Source organism: Haemorhous mexicanus, chromosome 2, assembly GCF_027477595.1.
Source record: "Haemorhous mexicanus isolate bHaeMex1 chromosome 2, bHaeMex1.pri, whole genome shotgun sequence".
Classification (NCBI taxonomy): domain Eukaryota; kingdom Metazoa; phylum Chordata; class Aves; order Passeriformes; family Fringillidae; genus Haemorhous; species Haemorhous mexicanus.
This window is the reverse complement of record NC_082342.1, coordinates 28,176,520-28,195,817: the sequence shown is the minus strand read 5'-3', so window position 1 is coordinate 28,195,817 and position 19,298 is coordinate 28,176,520. Positions and strand designations below refer to the sequence as shown.

The 19,298-nt window shown below is 43.2% G+C and overlaps 1 protein-coding gene across 1 annotated transcript in view; it reads left to right on the top strand.

The window, feature by feature from the left end:
• Window positions 1–19,298, top strand: part of LSAMP (limbic system associated membrane protein) — a 991,767-nt gene that overhangs the window by 254,562 nt on the left and 717,907 nt on the right. The gene's annotated exons all lie outside the window — the stretch shown is intronic.

Below are 19,298 nucleotides of genomic sequence, written 5' to 3'. Positions count from 1 at the left end.
TTTCACTTTAATTTCAAGAAAGGGGTAAAGGCCGTTCCCTTTCCATTTCCAGATGAAAGGAGCAGCGCTGCAGCTCCATAACGAACCTTAAATGAATTGGAGAGCTGATAAATTTAACGATCTCATCAGCATACAAATATATGTGTCTGTGTGCGTGCATGTTTTTATATGCACGCACAGTTTGTGATTAAAACTGGAATTTGAAGGATATGGGGGACCTACAGATACCAGATTTCAATGGTGAGAGGGAGCAGGTGGATTTTTGCAGAGCTGTGCTTCAGCCCCCTGTTGTGCACTAGTGACTGCCATGTGGCTGCTCTATGTCCCTGCTGAAGGCAGGAGGTTAGCATGGCATGAAGGGCATTATTCAACCCATTTAATGCAATCATAACATTGTGCACACCTGAATCCTCCTGCTATTGCCCCAGAAAGAGTGAAGTAGCTGCTAGTCCCAAATGGCTTTCTCAGAGACTGGGACATTTTATATGGGGACTGTTGTCAGGCCATTGAATTTTGCCTTTGAATTCCTGATGCACCAGGGCTCTCCTCTGGGGCAGAGGCACATTTCTTTCTCTCTCCTTGCCTGCAGAAGAACTGATGGGTGTGCAGTAGGTTGAAAAAGCCTGTAAAAAGGGGCTGTATCATATTTCTGAAGATGCAAGGATGCCCAAACTCTCTTCTGCAGGTACTGGTAGTTCTGAGGAGATCCAGCCCCAGGGAGATCTCATATTTGTTTATGCTTTGCCACTTCCAGTAGATGGTCTGACTCCACTATTTCATCTGTATGACTCCTGATTTTTCTCCTTCACGTGGCCAGGGCTAATAATGCCAAAAACATGATGGTACAACATTGGAAAATACTGCAGCTTCTGGCAACTTCCTCTCTTACCCTTTCTGGTAGCAGGTATGGCCCTGCCCTGCAGAAAGTGGGCGGTAAAAGTAGATTAATTTTGGGAAAACTGCAGTACAGTTGTTGGTTAGGTACTTGAAGCTCTCGACTTTTCTTGTATCTTAGCTGAGCCCATCCCATGCAGTTTAAGCACAGCCCGTTCTTCCTCTCAGGGAATGTCCTTTCTATGGCAGTGTCAGGGTATGAGCTCCTAGAGGAGAAACTCAGCTTGGGTTGGGGAAATTTTGCATGGCCTGCCTATAAAAACTTAGCAGCTTGTGGCATTCATTCAGTCCATATCTTCATCCCCACTGTGTAACCCTCCAAAACACTCCACATCTCTGTCTCTATCTTCAGCTTCCACGGTGCCTGCAGAAAGATAAAGTGGCAAGGACTGACTACAAAACTCTGCAATGAGAGCTTTCCCCTGCTCCTCTCTGAGCACTGTGGCAGTGCTCACATTTCTCCATCCTCTGACTGGCCTATTTTATCCCAGTCCTGGTCACCAACTCCACTCCAGCAAACTAGAGCCTCCAGTTTCTCCTACCCATTTATATAGCAGGCCACCACAGGGTAAAATATCACCTCCATCAGCACTGACATCCATCACTTTAATGAACAGCAAAAATCAATCTCTAATTGACAAAAACATTTTTAATCAAAGTATGAGGCATTTGGAGCACAGAAGCAGCCTTTCATCTTCTGTCAGTTTTTTCCTTTACAAGCGGCAGCAGCATGGGTTAGCAGCTAGCCAAAGAGGCCAAGTGGTATCAGTGGAGGGAAGCAGGGACAATGTTTTTAGGTTATAGTATTAGAAAAAAATCTACTTCTCTCCTTTTAGACAGCAAAAGCTCAATTTTGGTTTGTGGATCAGTGAAGACTATACAGCAGTAGTAGGAAGAGATTGGAATAGCCTAATTTTTTAATTAGCATAAGCTCTCTAAGATATCACTTGGGCCATGTTTTCTTTTTCCTTCTTTATACATGTACCAAAGTGTTAGGAATTTGCTGTTAATGGTCTACCAGTGGGCCACTGAAACACAGTGTGCCACCAACCCCCCATCACACTAAAAAGGCAGGTGAATGAGCTCAATTTAGCAGCACTGTTTGTGTCATATAATTTAGGGATATTGCCTGTGTACATCTGGGGGTTTCCTCAGGGCAGCTCTCCTGGTGGTGAAGGCAGAAGACATGGTAGTTATTGTAAGAGCAGTTGTTTATAAACTTGTAAATGGCTGTGAACTACATATGAGTAATTGAAACAACCTGCCAGCAGCACTGAAGGATTCTTTTTCCTCTGATTAGGGAGTCCCTCAAAGATTTGTAAGGTTACTCTGGGTAGCTTGGTATCCTTGCATGTGTTTGTGAGCCATAAAGGGCAAGGGAAGGTTATTAGAGCACCATATGGATACTTGTGTCTTTTTGCCATTTCTTGCAAGAAGGTATTATTACAAAGCATCTTTATCTATGTCTGGCACAATTTGAGTGCCTTGGCATCACTGCCACTACCTGCAATTGAAAGGGTGAGGAGGAGTGGATCAGTAGCGATGCTGTTGTAGCACCTCTGCCAGTGCTTGACAGGGAGGCAGACTGGGAGATGCAGCAGTATTTGGCATTGTGAGGGCCCACTGGCAACGTGCTTACAAGAGGAGCAGTAGGGAGCTGCAGGAGTGCTGATGCTGCTGGGGAAAGTTGGCACACCTTGCTGGATTTATGAAGGGAGCAATGGGGAGGGAGGGTGTGTCCTTGCCCATCATAGTTGCCAGTGTTTGCAAGGGAATTGGTCCAGGGGGCTGCAGTGGTACCCGAGCACCATCTGGCCACTCTGGCACTCTTGCTGGTTTTTGTAGGGTTGGCTTTAGATAATGTCTTTTCCTGATCAAAGGCCAGCATTTTGGAAGCAAGCCTGGAGAGTGTGTTACATAAATAGTTTGCTCTCCTGTCCAAATGGCTCCCACATCTACAGAATCTTAAGAGCTTCAGAGGAGCTTTAAATTTTGTCCCCTTACAGAGAAACCACCTCCAAATTTAATGACCAGTGGGATATTAATGCAACCTGTCTTCCCCAGGTGTTGGCCAGAGAGAATTTGTTTGGAGAATGGACCCTTAATTTTTCTGGGTTTGCATATAAGGAGAAGGAGGCAGTAGAATTCCCTTGGCTGAGTTCACCACAGCTGCTCTCTGGAACCGTAAACTGGGTGTGTTGATGTTCAGCTGGAAATAGGCTGGCATATCTTGCTCTTATGCTTAGTCAGACTTCTAAGTGTTTCAAAAAAGATAGTGATATTTGCCCATGTGTCTGATTTGTTCATCAGCAAAACTTGTTAAAATGTTAATATTTTTAGCTGTCCTGGGCTTTAAGCACTCCTTGTCCTCCCCAGAGCTGCTGTGTGTAACCACAGAGGAAGAGATGGCTTTGAAACAGCAGCCTGGAACAGTCTGTAACAACAGCAAGTTTGATGAAGTCCAAAGCAGGTCAGAAAGCAAGGACTTGATTTTGCAGGTAGATGTGGAACATGGATCAAAAAGGGAGATGGGGAATGAGACAGATATGCACCAAGGGCTGCAGAGGGCTTCAAGGCATGCTTCACTGAGCCATGTGCAGAACGGCTGCAGGAAGGTAGTGTGAGGAGCACAGGAGCTGGAGACTCGCCTTGCCCAGTGTATGAATGTTTGCCTTCTTTCACAAATGAAGGCAGAACTGTGAATCATTGCAGTTGTGGAGATGCCAGGAAGCATGGGGGAAAGGAGAAGAATGAAACACAGACACAGTCTCCTCTCCCAGAAATACCTGTCTCTGCTGCCCGAGTCAGTGCCCTCAAGACTGCTTTGCTGAGCATTGTTTTTCCACTGGCTGAGGTAGTGTAGATGCTGACATTCATAAAATATGCAGAGTGCCTAGCCAGGTTGCTGGATTCTCTTGCTGCAAGCCTTTCCTACTCTATGTTGAAATATATGGATGTCTTTCACTTATAAAGATGGATGTGTTATCTAGATTGCAGGTTTCCCATGTGTCATGCCAGATGTCACGCTCAGTCCTGAAATATGGTGGAGAGGGAAGGGGGGTAGAAGTGATCTCTGATTTAGGCAGAACCACTTTAGATAATTTTTCCTTCAAAGGTGAAATGGAAAGCCATTGTAGAGCAGTAAAGCTTGCCAGTTTGAATTCCGCCCAGCTCAGCAAACTTGGAAGCTGCTATCAAGCAGCAGCCTATGGGATACAAAATGAGTTGGTCATTTCCATCCAGTTCTGGTGGGCAGGAATTCACATCAGAGAACCCATAATTTCAAAGTGACCCACTTTTGTTTTCAGACTCTTTAGAAGGGCCATGGGCTGAGCAGGACATTAAGAGTAACTTTTCCGGTGACCTCTAGGCCACAGAACCTCCAGATTGGATCCAGGAGAACCAGACATGCTGATCTTGAGGTTAAACACTCGTAAAGACTTTAAAAAATTTTGGGAACATCTTCCCCTAACACTATCTGTGGGACAGGCATGCTTTTCAGAATGTACAGAAGTTGGGAAAAATTTCAAGAGTCCATTGGCTCTAATACTGAGATTTCAGAAAAACTGAGATCTGTTCCTCTTTTTTATCCCCCTCCTAAATATCTTGGCATCTTCCGGAGACAGATGGAGAACCCTTTTACAAGCGGCAAATTTCTTTTAAAATTTCTTATTCTCTACTTTTCCTTGCTTAATAGGCTGGATGCCTAAGGGATTCCTACACTTCAAACCTGAAGTTTCAAATTTCACATATGTGTGCAATATGAGTGCACACATATGTGTATGCATGTTTCTGGTCTCAGCCATGGTAGCCATATCAATCCTCCCTTTGTACTAATCCAGCTCCCTCTTGGCCAGTTTGACTAACAAAAATTTACCAACCAAGCAGCAGAGCAGAGCGAACACATTAAGAAAAACAGCACCGAATGCAGCCTTGCAAAGAGCCATTGGCATCAGTCATCCCACATCAATCTGTACCACAAGCCTCCTCTCTGTAAGGCCAGAGCCAGCCTTTCTTAGCCTGCAGCCCTTTCACAACATTAAATGCGATGTCTTTCTTCCTTCTCCATTGCAGCAGGTAGGAGTTCTGTTCAAGAATTCTTTTTAGAAAATTTTCCTCTTTTTACACTTTGTGTTTGACTTTGCAAAAATTTATTCTAAGGCTTGAAAAATTTCTTTTATATCCAGGCTTTTTGCTGTTCCTTCCAGAACAGGATAGTCCCAGGTATTGCTGCCAGACGAGTGAATTACGCTGTCCAGTTTTAGGTGGAGTTATCAACACATCCACTGGGAGCATACATAACTACCCAACAGACTGAGATCTTTTCTGTTCTTTGAGCTGAATATAATTTCAGCCTGTCACTCCTTATCATATCCCCTTTAATCATGCAAAATATTTCCTCCCCTTCTCTCTCTCATCTTGCTCAAAGACTTATCATTTTCCCCTTTAGCCTTCATTTAGTTGCAATATTCACATTGTATTCTCTATACAATTAAGTAGGGAAATTGCCACCACGGGTTGTCCGTGAGGCCAGAAGTAAGAATGGGTTCAAAAAAGGATTAGGGAGTGCATGCAATAGTCCATCAAGGGCTAATAAACTCAAATATATAGGTAAATATTGGCTGAGGAAATTCCTGGGCTTTACATTGCTGTATGCTGGGAGAATATACTGGGGAGAAACATTGCTGTATTTTTGTCAGGATTTTTATAGCCCTTTCATAGGGAATTTGCTTGTGGCCAGTGCCAGACATGGCCGAGGAGCTAGCAGGACCTTTTGACCCAACACCACTGGATATGTGTTAATAAGTTTGGGATGGGATGCTTTATCAAATTATACATAAAACACCTTGTTCTATTGTTATGATTATTACACAACATAACTTTAAGATCTGCATCCTGAGATTTATAGCATTGTAGAGTCTTCCTGGACTTCTCCACAGATCCTCTTGATTTTTCAGACTGCAATTATTCTTGCTTCTTGCTGGTTTGGCATAAGTGCTTAAAACAATTAATCTTCAAGGGAATTAATCTTTTTGTGCTAAGGGCTGTACAAATCCAGAACTGAGGCAATCTGGGTGCATTAGATGTATGTTTTCCTGGTTGTATCTCAGTTTCTTATCCAAGTAAGAAGTCTCGGGGTTACAGGGAGAAGGAACGATAGTGAAGGGGATTTTTACAATCTTAAAATGTGCTGCATAGCAGTCCTCTTCCTTCTCATCCACTTGACTTGTTTGATCCAGAATCTGTTATGACAATCTCCTGAAAATGCAAGTTCCTGCTTAATTTTGTACCATTAGAAATATTAAGATTTTAAAGTGTTTCTTTTCAGAATTTGAGTCAAATTTTAGGGATGGAAAAGCACACTCAATCTTCTCCATCATATCTTCTTTCCCCTCCTCCTTCCCCCAAGTGAAAAAAAAATCCAGAAGTATTTAACAAAGTGTGAGGATCCAGACTTCCTCCATTTGCCGACCTCTCGATTTGATGTTGAAACTTCTCCTGACTTAACTAGCATTTGACCATGGACCTCCCAAAGTGGTAGAAGCTGTTGCTCCAGTTTCAGCCTATTGCCTGCCTCCCTGTACCCTCTCTTTCCCATTTGCCCCTCTGTGAATACAGGCTTTGGGGTTTGATACTCTGTTTTGTCTCAAGCGTTAGACAGTTGCCAGCTGGTGGAGAAGAGATCAAAAATCTGTGGAGTCACTCAGAGAGGAATTATGCTGGTCTGATGGGGAGTTGGTAGGAAGCTGTGGTACTGGTTTTCTGCCATCTTGTTCACACTCAAATAAAAGGAAGGTGTAGCCTAGATACCTCCATAATCTATTATTTTATCCTGAAATAAAGCACCGAGGGCATGGGCAATTGCATATAAGTTAGGTGGATGTGTAATAAAAGCAGTTTTAGTATGCTGAGGCCACTATAAATCAAAGACTGACTGACTGAGTTGGTCCATAGCTTTATTTTGCCCTTCTGTCCCTCACTTTCTTACCCTCTGCTTGTTTGAAACAGGCTGTCACTATTTACCCAGACACAGAGCTGACAGAAAAACTCCATATCCTATTAGAGTTTTGAGTTTGCCTTTATCTGTCATAAAAAAAAAAAAAAAAAGAAAATCACAAATACAGCTTACGTTGTTTTGGAAGATTTTTGCTTTTCAGATCATGTTTAATGAAGTAATTACAGTAAAATACTCTCAAAATTCAAGACCTAATTAAAGCAAAGAATAAAACCTCAATTGATCCATTATTTAGATTGGTGAGAAGTGAGCATAAAGAAGCAATGAAAAGTTAGTGCATTATGAGAGAAAGAAGCATGCTTCCTTTTGGAAAATACTGATGGAAGGGAGACCTTGGGACAGTAACAGCCAGCATGGGATGTGCTTAAATTATTTATTGACAATTCCTCTTCAGAGAAGAACGGGACAAAAGCAAATGTATCAAAATGATACTTCTCCCTGACAAACACAGGTGTTGCTGAATGTGTCAGATTCAGAAGCTGTCTAGTCTAATATCCTCCTTTTGGCAGACTAGCCCCCAAACCGCACAGTAAGAAATGAGCTCTTAACTCCCCAGTTAGGTTTTTCTGTCCCTGAGTGGGCATAGTTTGGCTGACAGTCTGCATTGTTAGCTGTGTCTGCCTCTGATGAGTGCAGAGTATGATGGTACTTTTGGGTCCTGCTTTGCAGATTGCAAGGAGGTGTGAGCAAGAGGGATTTGTGGTGGCAGGGGCTTGGCTGTGCCCAAGAGCACTCAGCTCTCTGGATGGAGCACAATGTCATAGTCATTGCCATCAATCACCCTTCTCCAGCAGGGGCTGGCCAGAAGGACCTGAGCCACAGGGCAGATCCAACCTGCCCAGACCATCCTACTTTGATGGCTCTGAATAGGATCTTTCATTTCCAATATTCTCTGTAAAACTGCTGGTGAAGCTTTAACCAAATTTCTTTCTCTGCCTTTCTTTAATTCCTGTAAAAAACAAAATGACAGAAAAAATTCACTTTACCTGAAGGTGGTTTTAAGCTATAAAAATAGGCATGTTGTTTGGTTTTATGAAGACCAATTAAATTAAAATAAATTTTTTTTGTTATTTTGGCTTTCCTAGGTGCCAAGACTGATTCAAAACACCTTCCATATTATCTTACTTTCCAAGGCATCTCTATTGTTCCTGGAAGTGCTAATGTTAAAGTCTGGGTTAAGTGCCCTCCTGGGTCCAACATTCCTCCACCTGCCTTATTATTCCTATTGCATTTACACCCAAATGATACTATAAGGGGAAGTAGCTGTGGGAACTCAACACCTCAAAAATTTATCTCTCTGCATTACATGCTTAATTTCAGATGAACCCTTCCCAAACGACTGCCCTTTTGTTTAGACTTAGCTTGGAGAACAGTGATTGCAAGGCCTCTCAAGGAAAAACCCCATCTCACCAAATGGAATTCAGGTCATTTCTACTTGAATTTTTCTTTTGGGGGAGTAAAATACAACTGCAAGAAAGTTACAGTCAGATCTGTATGTGTCATGTTGGAGTTTAATCAGTGAGTAAATCTCTGCTGCCCTTCCTCTGCAGACCTTTGCCAAGGGACAAAGCAATTACAGCTCTGTGTGTAAATGGAGTCCCAAACAGCTTGAGATGGTTTCTGCCATCCATCAATACATAAAATATATTGCCAGTTCCCTCTATGAAAGGCACAGTACTCAGGTTGTGCTTCCCTAATGCCACCGGGGGAGGAAGAGCGGCCTCGAGTTGCTCTCTGTAGTAGGTTATAGCAGAAATGCTACAATTTAATCCTGGTAATGCCAAACCACTAGTAATTGCTTGGAGCAAGGGTAGGAGAAATTTTGCTTCCTCCAGCCAGCTGTAGGTGCTTCAGGTCAAGCAGTAGCTTCTCACACTTCTGCTTAGCAAATACGCCTTTAGAAATGTGCATAAAAGGCAAATAAACACCAGCCCTAAATCTGCTTTGTGAAAATGGACTGTTACGGTCTCAGCTGGGTTTGTATCTGAATGCACACAGAATAAAGCAGGGTAATAAATGCTGACTACATGGCTGCCTTTGTGTCTATTTCTACAGCTCTCAAAGTAGTATCCCCAAATTCTTCCAAAATCAAAATATCCCATTTTCCCATTTTCAAAAAAAAAAAAAAAAAAAAAAAAAAATTCTTGGGTGTGTGTCAATTGGAAGCAACTTCATTTTAAATTAAAACCTCTAATTATTTTTAATTAAATGCCTGAAATAGAAAAAATTATTTGGTTTTGTTTGAAACAAAACTTTCACTGATGTTCCAAAAATCACTAGCAAACCGAAACACCAGCCTTGAGTGTGGAGTTTAACTGTGTCACTGTAGCTAAAGACAAATGACATTCAACACCATGCCAGCAGCAGTGGTTAAACTCCATAATTGTTTCTTTTATTGTCCCCTTTTGCACAGATTTTAAATCCCTTGTTCCACAATTAACTTTTCTTTTCTGCTAAAGGCTCTTGTCTCTCTTGACAGGCTTTCTGATTACAAAATGTCTGCTGCAAGCTCAGGAATGGCAGCAGATCCAGGGATAGGAAATCTGTTTCTCCAGTCATTACCTGAGTAGATTGGAGTGTCTGTGAGGCGTAATGGGCAGGGGAAGAGGGTGGGTGGCCAGAGATCCTGCAAACATCGAGATTCTCAATGACAGTCCTCCACTTTGGCTTTCTTCACCCCTTCAAATTCCTTCCCTCCTTCCTCTGAAATGCCTTTTCTGGAAAAGGAGGGGGCAGGTTCTACTGGCAGTGGAAGCAGTGTTTTCACCAGGAAGTCGGATCCGCTCTTTCCTGTAGCTGGTGGCAATTTTCCTTCTGCTCACTTCTGTCTCAGAGATAAGCCCCTTTCTTTGCTTGTCAGTCATGAAATCAGCTGCCATTTCAGGGCACCTCTCAGAGTTTCCAAATGCCTTTGACGCATTTTGCCTGAACAGGGGACTGCTGAGAATAGCTACTAAATCTTTAAATCTGGTTTCACACTTAGTCGTCTTTGTGACTTTAAGTTTGTTGCTAGCATAGCTGGTGTTCCAGGTCACTGAGAGCCTGGGATTATTACTCAAAGACCTGGTATTAATATGAGAGACTGGCAGTTTTATTGAGCCACTCCACCCTGGCTGGGATTCTAAACGAACTGATTCTCTGAAGACCAGCCCCAAAGTGCTCTGTGTCTGTCGTATGGGGAGGATTGGGAGGCGAAGCATGACTTTCCCTAGGCCCTTCCAAAGGTTCAGGGAGAAAGGTAAAGTCAGAATGTTACTGTACCACTATTTCTTTCTTGGTAGGAAACTAGCAGAACTCCTCAGGATGGGGCAAAGGTCTTTGTTTCCACTGAGTGATACAAACTCACTGCCATGTTGCTAGTGTCTAAAAATTCTTGATTCTCATTTCTACACACTTTCCTTCCTCCTTGCAGCTTAATGAAACCATTCACTCAACTGGCTTTTATCCCTCCTCCCCTTCATCTCCATCTGTCCACTCCAGGTGGCAGCTCATCTGGATGAGAGTGTACCTTCAGTATCATGGCTCGTGCATCAGTGATAGTTCCTATGCACAGCTTCTGCTGGATGTGTTGCAGATTAATTATTCTGAATTCTGGAAAACACACAGTTAAGGTGGGCAGAAAGAAAAATGTTTGGTTTTAACCAACTACTTAACAACTCTAACAGTATGTGATGCTCTAAAGAGAACTCCTTTTCTCCATGTTTGCTCATTCATTTCATGAAGTATCTCCCTAAACAATTTACAGTCTGAAAATTATGGTTGTGTATTAATGTGACAGAAAATCTGCCCAACTGCAGCCACCTTCTACAACTTCTTGGTTGTCAAGGGCTCTGAAATCTGATAAGTTAGAGGAATTAGGCATAAAACATAAGGGCTCATATTGTCTGTTCCCAGCCATTTCTATGGTGGGAACAGCAAATTAAATGTTTCCAGCACCAGCAAATATTTGAGACGCTCGTTTCCTGTGGACCAATATTCTTCCTCCACATCCTAAGACTTGGTTCTCTCTGTCTGGTTCATCCTCTGTTAGCTAAACATGTCTGGCTCTCAGCAGTTTCCAGACTCCTTTCTCATCTTTTCTATCTGTTCCCTACAGCTGTGACCCCAGAGCAGCTCTTCTGAATGCTGTCTCATTCTCTGAGCATCCTGTCAGAGTTCCCACTGAACATGATTATAAAGCCCAATTTGAAACCAGTATTGATTCTGCTGTTGAATGAAAGTCTAGGCTGCAAGTGTTATTTTGGTCTTGCCCGGGCAAAGAGAGTCAAGGAGTATCTGGCTTCCTTCCTTCCTCCAGATGCAATCCCTAAATGCTGTGTGCAGGGGAGCACTATTTCCCATTCCTTTCTCTTTCACTTCTTTCCATAGCTGCCCTTGTTGGTGTTGCTCATAACCCACAGTCTGATTTACTCTCTCAAAAGCTCAAACTTTGGTCCAGCTCTTGAAGCTACCACTGAGGTCCTGCAGAACTCATTCTCCTACCGGCTAACTCATTCTCCTACTGGCTTTACCTGCTTGCACTTTGTCAGGACAGAAGATTGAGAGCTAAATGATTGCCAAATTTCATCAGAAGTTACTGTGCTTCCAGAGATTTTTGCTTTTCAGATACTGCTACCCCTGGCTTGGTCACTGTCAGATTATAGTGGGCTTGGCTTTTATATTTTTTCCAGTGGGAAGAAGCTGTTAAAGACCTGCCAGCATGTAAGAATATGGTACCTGGATGGGCTGTTTGGGTCCAATCCAGCTAGCTATGGACCCCAGCCCACACGATCTTACATGGACAAAAGGCAAAAGACGAGAAGCGCTCTTCTCCACGTGGGGACAAATGTCTTCAGTTTATTGGCTTGATAGGAGACACCACATCAGGCAACCCCCCAGATGGAAAAGAGCTGCCCCTAGAGGGTTTTAAGAACTGGGAAAGGGAGCTGGAGGAGAGGGACTACAGCCACAATGGGAACAAGTGATGGGAGGGGTGAGGGGAGGAACTAACCAAGCCAGAGACCACCACAGGGGGTACTGGGGCGAGGGGTGTGTGAGGGGAAAACTGTGTGATAAGAGAGGGGAATTCCATGAGAGAGGAAGAACAAACCATGTGACATACCATAAACTATTCAGCACAATATAAAGACTAGTCAGTGCAAATCTCCAATCACCCAGTGCAAAACAACTAAATAAACTATTTAGTGCAATACAACACCAGCAGATCTTCCTCTAGGTGCCGTGTCCTAACCCACTGTCTCTGCTGGCATATTTGCTTAAGCGAGTTGGCTTTATTTTACTCTACTTCTTGAGTATCATCCCTTTTCATCCCCTTGCATCTCTCTAACCCCTTACAACATCTCTTTTATTCTCTCCTGGTCATTCTGAAATCTGGGTTCCTACAGTGTTATGCTATGTCCTTCACTAGTTGTCCACACATGTGCCATCTCTGCAGATCTGAAAGCCTCTCCTAGGTGTGAGAAAACAACAGCATGGCTGCATTTCCCAGCACACATCCCACTGCTCTCTCTGGAGCACAGTGCTGAGCTGCTCAGTCCCTGGAAGAGCCACAGTATTCCACACCACCTGCTTGTGCAGGTTTGTCTGCTGTCTCTATCTGCTGGCTAAGTGTGTAGGGAGGGGGCTGGCAAGAAAGGATTATATTCATTACAATATTAAATAAATCACGTGGAATTAGCTCTGAGCAGAAAGCAGCAGCTGGCTTTTGCAATGTTGTGACAGGCTTTGCCAATTATGCAATGTGAATAGGAACTCTCTGACTTTTGTTGCTCCTAGGCCATGACAGGCCTGGAAAGACTGGCAACTTATGATCTTCTCTGGTAAATCTGTTCTCTGCCCAGTCTCTGAGAGCCTCCAGCCTCCACAGAAGACCACCCACTCCTCAAGTCTGGCCTCCATCCTAGCTGTGGCAAGAGGGATCTCCAAAGCTTCCAGACTCCTGTGTGCACCCTTGTGGCCCACCATTGGGAGCAAGCAAGCACTTGCTTAGCTTTATTTTCGTTGATGCAGTGGGATATTGATTTTAACTGGTAGCTGTGCTGTGGTAGTTTTTTAATGCTTCGACCAGCAAAATGAGGCCATGATACCCACACCATGGCGCTTGCCCTAATTACTCTGCAAGGTTAATTTGCTGAGGCTGTGCGGTATGTGTGCCTGACAGATTGATTCCTTTGTATTATATTAGCTAAGGGAGGACACTGAGTTTCATATGTATATGGGGGAGGGAGAACAATTAGATGAAGGAGATCTGCTCTGGTAGCATAGGCAGGTCAAGGTTATGCTGAAATGAAATTATAGCTGAAATACAAAGAGTAAAATCATTGCTAAAAGACACCAAGATGGATCAGGATGAAAGCTCTTGAGGAGGAGATGGATCCTTTGAATTCAGATGATAATGGACTTGTAGAGGTGCTCAATCTTGACACGAGACCATGGGGAGGATGGTGTTATATATTTCTATGTGTATGCACAGAGGAGATTTTATTTTAATCTTGTTTGACAGAGTCTGGCTGTAACTGAAAGTTAAGAAGATTACTGTCCAGGGTCAAGAGCTAAAGTATGGAGCTCTGTACCATGGACACAGGTCTCTGCAGACAGCAAAATGATAGATAATGATTTACGTTTAAATCACAAAAGATCAGACTTCTCAAGAGATCTTCTTTTCCTTATTCCAAAAATCATCATACTTCCAAGTAGATGAAGCCCCTGTTACAAAATACTGTCTTGCTAAGAATAATGCCTTCCTTTAAGAAAGTGAGATCTCTCTGTTTGCTTTGGAAGAGGCTAATCATTAGGCAGAGGTGTTCTGGAGCATATCTCAGCAGAGATGTTAGAGATACCTCAGCAGAGCTAGAAAGCAGGTAGTGAAATAAGTGGGAAAAGGCAAGGAGCTGGTTCCAAATGCACTCATAAAACTAGAGCCAGAAGATGAGGATAACTGGAGAAGAACATGAAGAAGAACAGTGGTAAATGTTTCCTAGAAGTAACCAGGAGACCATATTCATCTTGAAGTAATTCCTCATGTCTTGTCAAAAGAGCAAGTAATAAACCTTGAGCTAATCTGCAAGCGTTCAGTCCAGGAACCTCCACTCCAATGACAATGGAGAGCACTGCCCTAGGTCTGAGTGTACCTTTAGGTACATATGTTTTCTTCTGGCTGGAATACTTGTTGTAAAAGTAAAGGGACTAAGTCAAAATTCTACTCTTGAGTAATTACATTTGGCCTCCATAAATTCTCCATCAGCTGTAGTATAGAACAGATTTTTTTTTTTCTGCAGCCAGGAGGACACAGAACAAGAGGTCTACTGGTAAGTGGTTTATCTTGGATTTGGTCCCATGTGATATTTTACACAATGCCAAATTTCAAAACAAACTCAGGATTGCATGAAACTGATTGGTAAGGCTGCACACCCAGAGAACTGCCCTAGCTGTGGCAATGATGTTTCACGCAGACCATGTCAATCAGAGGGTGGAAAGAAAAGGAAAAACATCTTTTGCCTTGCATTAATCTAGAGGCAGTTTGTGGAAGGGTTCTGAGTGAGGTGAGTGGGAGGATGAAAACTTCCCTGGCACATTTTGTGATTTAAAAATAATAATAAAAAGAAACCCCTTGTGTTCTGAAAACTCTATTAAAAGAAATGTACTTACTGCAGAAGAACAGCATGAAAGCAGAGACTAAGAGCTTCAGCAAGGGGAATCTGAAAAAAAATTGTATTTGGGGCCAGCTTTAGAGAGTGGAGCTGAGAGCTGAAGGAAACAAATAGCTTTGCAGTATCTGAAGTAAATAAAGCCAGCCCTATTTATTTATATATATATATATATATATATATATATATATATATATTTTGAGCACTTTTTGCTGAGTGTTGGACAGGCTGGGAAGGAAAGAATGTCCCCTTGCAGATCAAGTGGCAGAAAGAAGCAGCTTTTGGCTGTCATGCAGAGGCTCATGTGCAGTTTGAAAGAGGCAGATTCCTCAGGAGGTGTTCAAGAACCACTGGTTTACAAATATGTGTAACCCAGTGCCCCCCCCACCCCCCTCCACCCCCTTCGCTCAGCTGGGGGCAGGGGAAATCATTTAGAGAACCTAAAAGCAAAGGGGCCAAAGGGGCATTGTAAAACCTATATGGTGTTATTTGCACAGGAAAAGAAAGAGAGGGAGTTTGCTGCCTTGTGCTCTCAGTAACAGTGGCAAATTTTAGAGATAAACAGTGGAAAAATGAAACAGAGACAGTAACACCTGAGAGTACTAGTGCAGGGAAATAAGAGTGGGAAGAGAAAAAAAATCCGAAATGCTGAAGATGAAATGTTCTTTACGTTTGTGGAAAGGTGGGAACTGTGACAAACTCAGACCTGGAGTATATGTTTTATTATATATTTTCCCCTTGACCCCTGGAGAATACACAAATAAAATCAATTAATGGGCCTTGAAGAAGAATTACTTTAAACTGTTCAATTAAACACTGCAATGCAGAGAACAGAAAGGAGGCGGGGGGGAAAAAAACAATAAATACATCTGAAAAAATGGACTTGTCTGAGGCGCCTGGGCCCCGACATGCACCATTACTGACGGATCGAATCACACTTCCATTAACACCATAATCTTATAGACTCCACAGGCTGTAAAAAAGGGATTTACTTTAATCAGGTTTGGTTAGGGCTGAATTTGAAAAGTGCTACAAGTAAAATAAAACACAACCTCATCCCCCCTTTGATTTTCTTTCTTCTCACTCTGGCTCTCTAATTTACAATTTGCCAGCCACCAGCGGTTCATTTCTAATGGCTGCAATCCACTGGTGTATGTCACACTCTCTCCTTTCTGTGGCGGAAATGATTAGGGAGAACATAGACCTTTCATTTCCATCCCCACCTCCAGCTTCCCTGGACAGGCACTCAGCATGCAGCATTTCTTTCCATACGGGCGGTAGTCCTCCATATTTGTGTGTTCCGTACCCTTTCCCTGGCTGTTCTGAGGTTGATATTTGGTCACTCAGTTGTGGCTGTGAAGAGGTTTTGGAGGAGGGGCAGGCATGGGCTAGAGATGAGCAGTTTGCTCATTGGCTTACAAGTATGAGTATTGACTCCTGAAGAGAGCAGGAGTGTCAGAGTAATGGTTTCTACCTCTCTTTCCATCTCCTTTTTCTTTACCTCTTCTCTATGCTTCATCCTGTTCAATATATCATGTGGGGCCAACTAAGTAGTGATTTCTGTTCCTTTTTTAATTTGCTCCCAAAAAGGGCAAATCCAACACTATGCAAAGGCTGAGATATCAAGTGTGTTTGCTTTTGCTGCCCCGACTGTCTCACTATCACTAGTGATAAAAAATATCATGTTTTTACTGTTTAGAGGGGTGTCTTATTGGGTGTCATGGCTCAATATCAGCTGGCAACTCAGCACCCTGCAGCCACTTGCTCACCAGGCCATTGGTTGCCAGTGACCAAGCAGGTTAATTCCACTGTTAGTCAGCCCATTGTCTTCTGCTAGATTCTGTTGTGATTTCCTAAAAGTCACATCTTTGACCCATGGTAATATTGGCACTCGGTGGCACTTGGGTGGCAGCAATGAGGAACTGAAGATCACAAGCTCACCTTGGACTTGCACCTATAGGAACAAAATAAAATGAAGCAAAGAACAGTCAGCTGGAATAGCTGCTGCTGTCCCTGCCAGAGTGCACTGACCTGTTACAGGGTCTCTCCCGTGCCATGGTGTAATGGGCCAGCTTGGTGGGAAATAGATTATGTGAGTCCTGGGCACAACGCAACAAAATTAACTCATAGCACCTGTGGAGAACTCTGCTGGGTCAGCTGTGGCATAAGAGTTGTTTTATGATAGCTGGATGCTGACAGGTGCATTTTGATTCCCAGCCTGTGGAAAACCACCAGGTTGTTTCGCAGAGTTGCAGCTTCCTGAAATTTGCCCTCACTTACCTCACATTCCCTCTTTCTTCTCCAATACACACCCACTATCTGACTGAACATGTAAAATCCTTGTGCTTAGCTGGAAAACACTACCCACTTCTCCCACACAGCTCCAGAAAAGTATACAACCAAAATGGACTTATTCCTCAAGGTTTTAATGATAAAGATTTAAAGTCAAATAGAAGCACTAGGCAGGAGAACAATTTAAGCATTGCATGGGGGATCTGGTTGCATAGACACTCTGACTTCCTGAGCATTGGAAAATGGAGGAAACATTACTCCTTAGTCCAGCTGGGAAAAACTGGTACTGGAGAGCTGTAATGGAGGGATGAAATGCCACCCTGCTAGGTCAGTAGTGCTTGATGACTCCTAAGACATGGGTGAAGGAATATGCTCTGTAAGACAGGAAACCCATCATAATACTTTCTAAAATTAGGTTCAAGGTGCAAAATTTAGACAGTTCTAAAGGCGAGGAAAATGTTTTGAATTTGTTCAAGTTGTTCGGTAAAACCAGAGACACAAAGAACGACAGATGAAAATGCAAAACACAGAGGAAAAAGAAAAAGCGAAGGGAAACGCAGGGAAGGGGAGAATGATATGGAGGAAAGAAATACTGGCAAAGAGTAATTTCAGTTTAGAAGATGTCAAATCGGAAAGAGACTGTTACTTGAACATTATGGGTGTTCATTTGTGTGCTTGTAAGGTTTGAGAGAGAAAGAAATGGGGAGGAAACTAAAGGGAGGAAAGCAAAAAATAGTCTGAATGAGAGTTTGGTCAGGGGAAGGCAAGGCTAATGTTAGCAACTGATAATAAAGGCAGGCAAAGGGGGGAAAAAAGCATACAATTCACTTAAAAAATTCTCCAAGTTTAAAAGCTCCCCAGAGGCTTGGTAATAGAAAAGGGCTTTTAAGTGCTATTTTTTCCCCCTGTTTTTTCCTCTGGGGATGTCTCAGAGGAATGATTTATTATCTAATGTATTTAAAGTGACAAGCCCAACTTCTGCGCGTGTGCTGCAGCGGTGCCAGCCACTCCTCTCCCGGTGTGGCAGAAGGCACCTCCTGCTGATGGCTCTGTCGCACGGGGACACACCTCTGTGCTCCGGCATCGCTGCCAGCCAAGGCAGGACACGGCCCGGCAGGACAGAGCCGGCAGGGAAGCTGCATCCCAGGACATTCCTGGCTTAGGTGGCCGAAGTGAGAGAAGCGAAGCGGGTGTAGTGATACAGAGAGAAGATGAGGAGAGGCTAAGCCTGATTCCTGCACCCAAGAAAATTGGGGTTTGGGTGACCTTTGAAGACACAGATCGTTCTCCATTCCCTTTCCATGCTGCCTTCTGCTACAGCAGCTGGCCCATAGCTGTGCCACAGCCTTGGCTTCTGCTGGGCTGTCCCTAATCACTGGTGACTCACAAGATTTTGCCTTCTTCTCTGGGTCTTTCCGTGGAGACTTCCCATTGAGGCATGACTGCAACCCTCTTCTCTTCATGCCACTACAGCTGCTGCAAGCAATAAGCCTCACCTTCTCAAGGAGAGTTAAAAAAACCTCAGGCCTAAATTTGGTTTGATTTGTTTTGGATTTTTTTCTCAATATTGAGCCTGTGTTTACTTTTGTTCTATTACACTTATATTTATACCTCTTAATACAATTCTTCTACTTCCTTTGTATTTACAGACTTGTAGACGGTTAATCTTAGCCCTTGCCAAGCAATACATATTTAATTATTTTAATCTCTTCTTGTATGTCAATGCTTTCAGGCCCTTAATAATTTTTTTTCCTGCTGCTCTTCTCTGAATTCCCTTTGCTCATCAACATCTTCTGTAAATGTGTGTTGCCCAGAATTGAGGGCAGCATTCCAGGTGCTGTCCTGCCAGATCTGTACAGAGGGCCAGTACCTCCTCACTTTCTGACATGATTTCTCTGCAGATGAGGCACAGCATAATGTTAACTTTTTTTTTCCTCCTGCTGCTACTATATGACATTGCAGATCTGTAACTTAATTTGCTGTCCACTATATCCCACAGCCCTTATTTGATCATTACCAATTTTCAGATATACTTCTCTTTTAACATCCTGGTTTCCATTTATTTTCCCTCATATGTACAAACCTGGATTATTAAAAGCTGATTCTCATTTTCTCTGCTTGTCCCTACTCATAACATTTTGGCTCATGTTGTATTTGTCTTTCTATAGCAGTGGGTAATGGAAAGAAGCTATTCATTTTTCTGTAGCCTTTTATTCAGTTTTTGATCCTCTACTCCCCACAATTCCTTGTGCGTGTTTGCTCATTCCTTCCCTGGAACTGTGCCCCTTGCTCACAAATGGTCAACAGCCAGGCAGCTGTGTCTTGTCTCTTTTAGGGGCCAGGGAGATTCTCCTCGACCTGAAAAGCAGCAGCAGCTCCCTGTGCTGAGCTCTGCTGTGCAAATGCCAAGTGCTCCAGCCAGCTTTGCATGTCCTAAGCACTGTGTGATG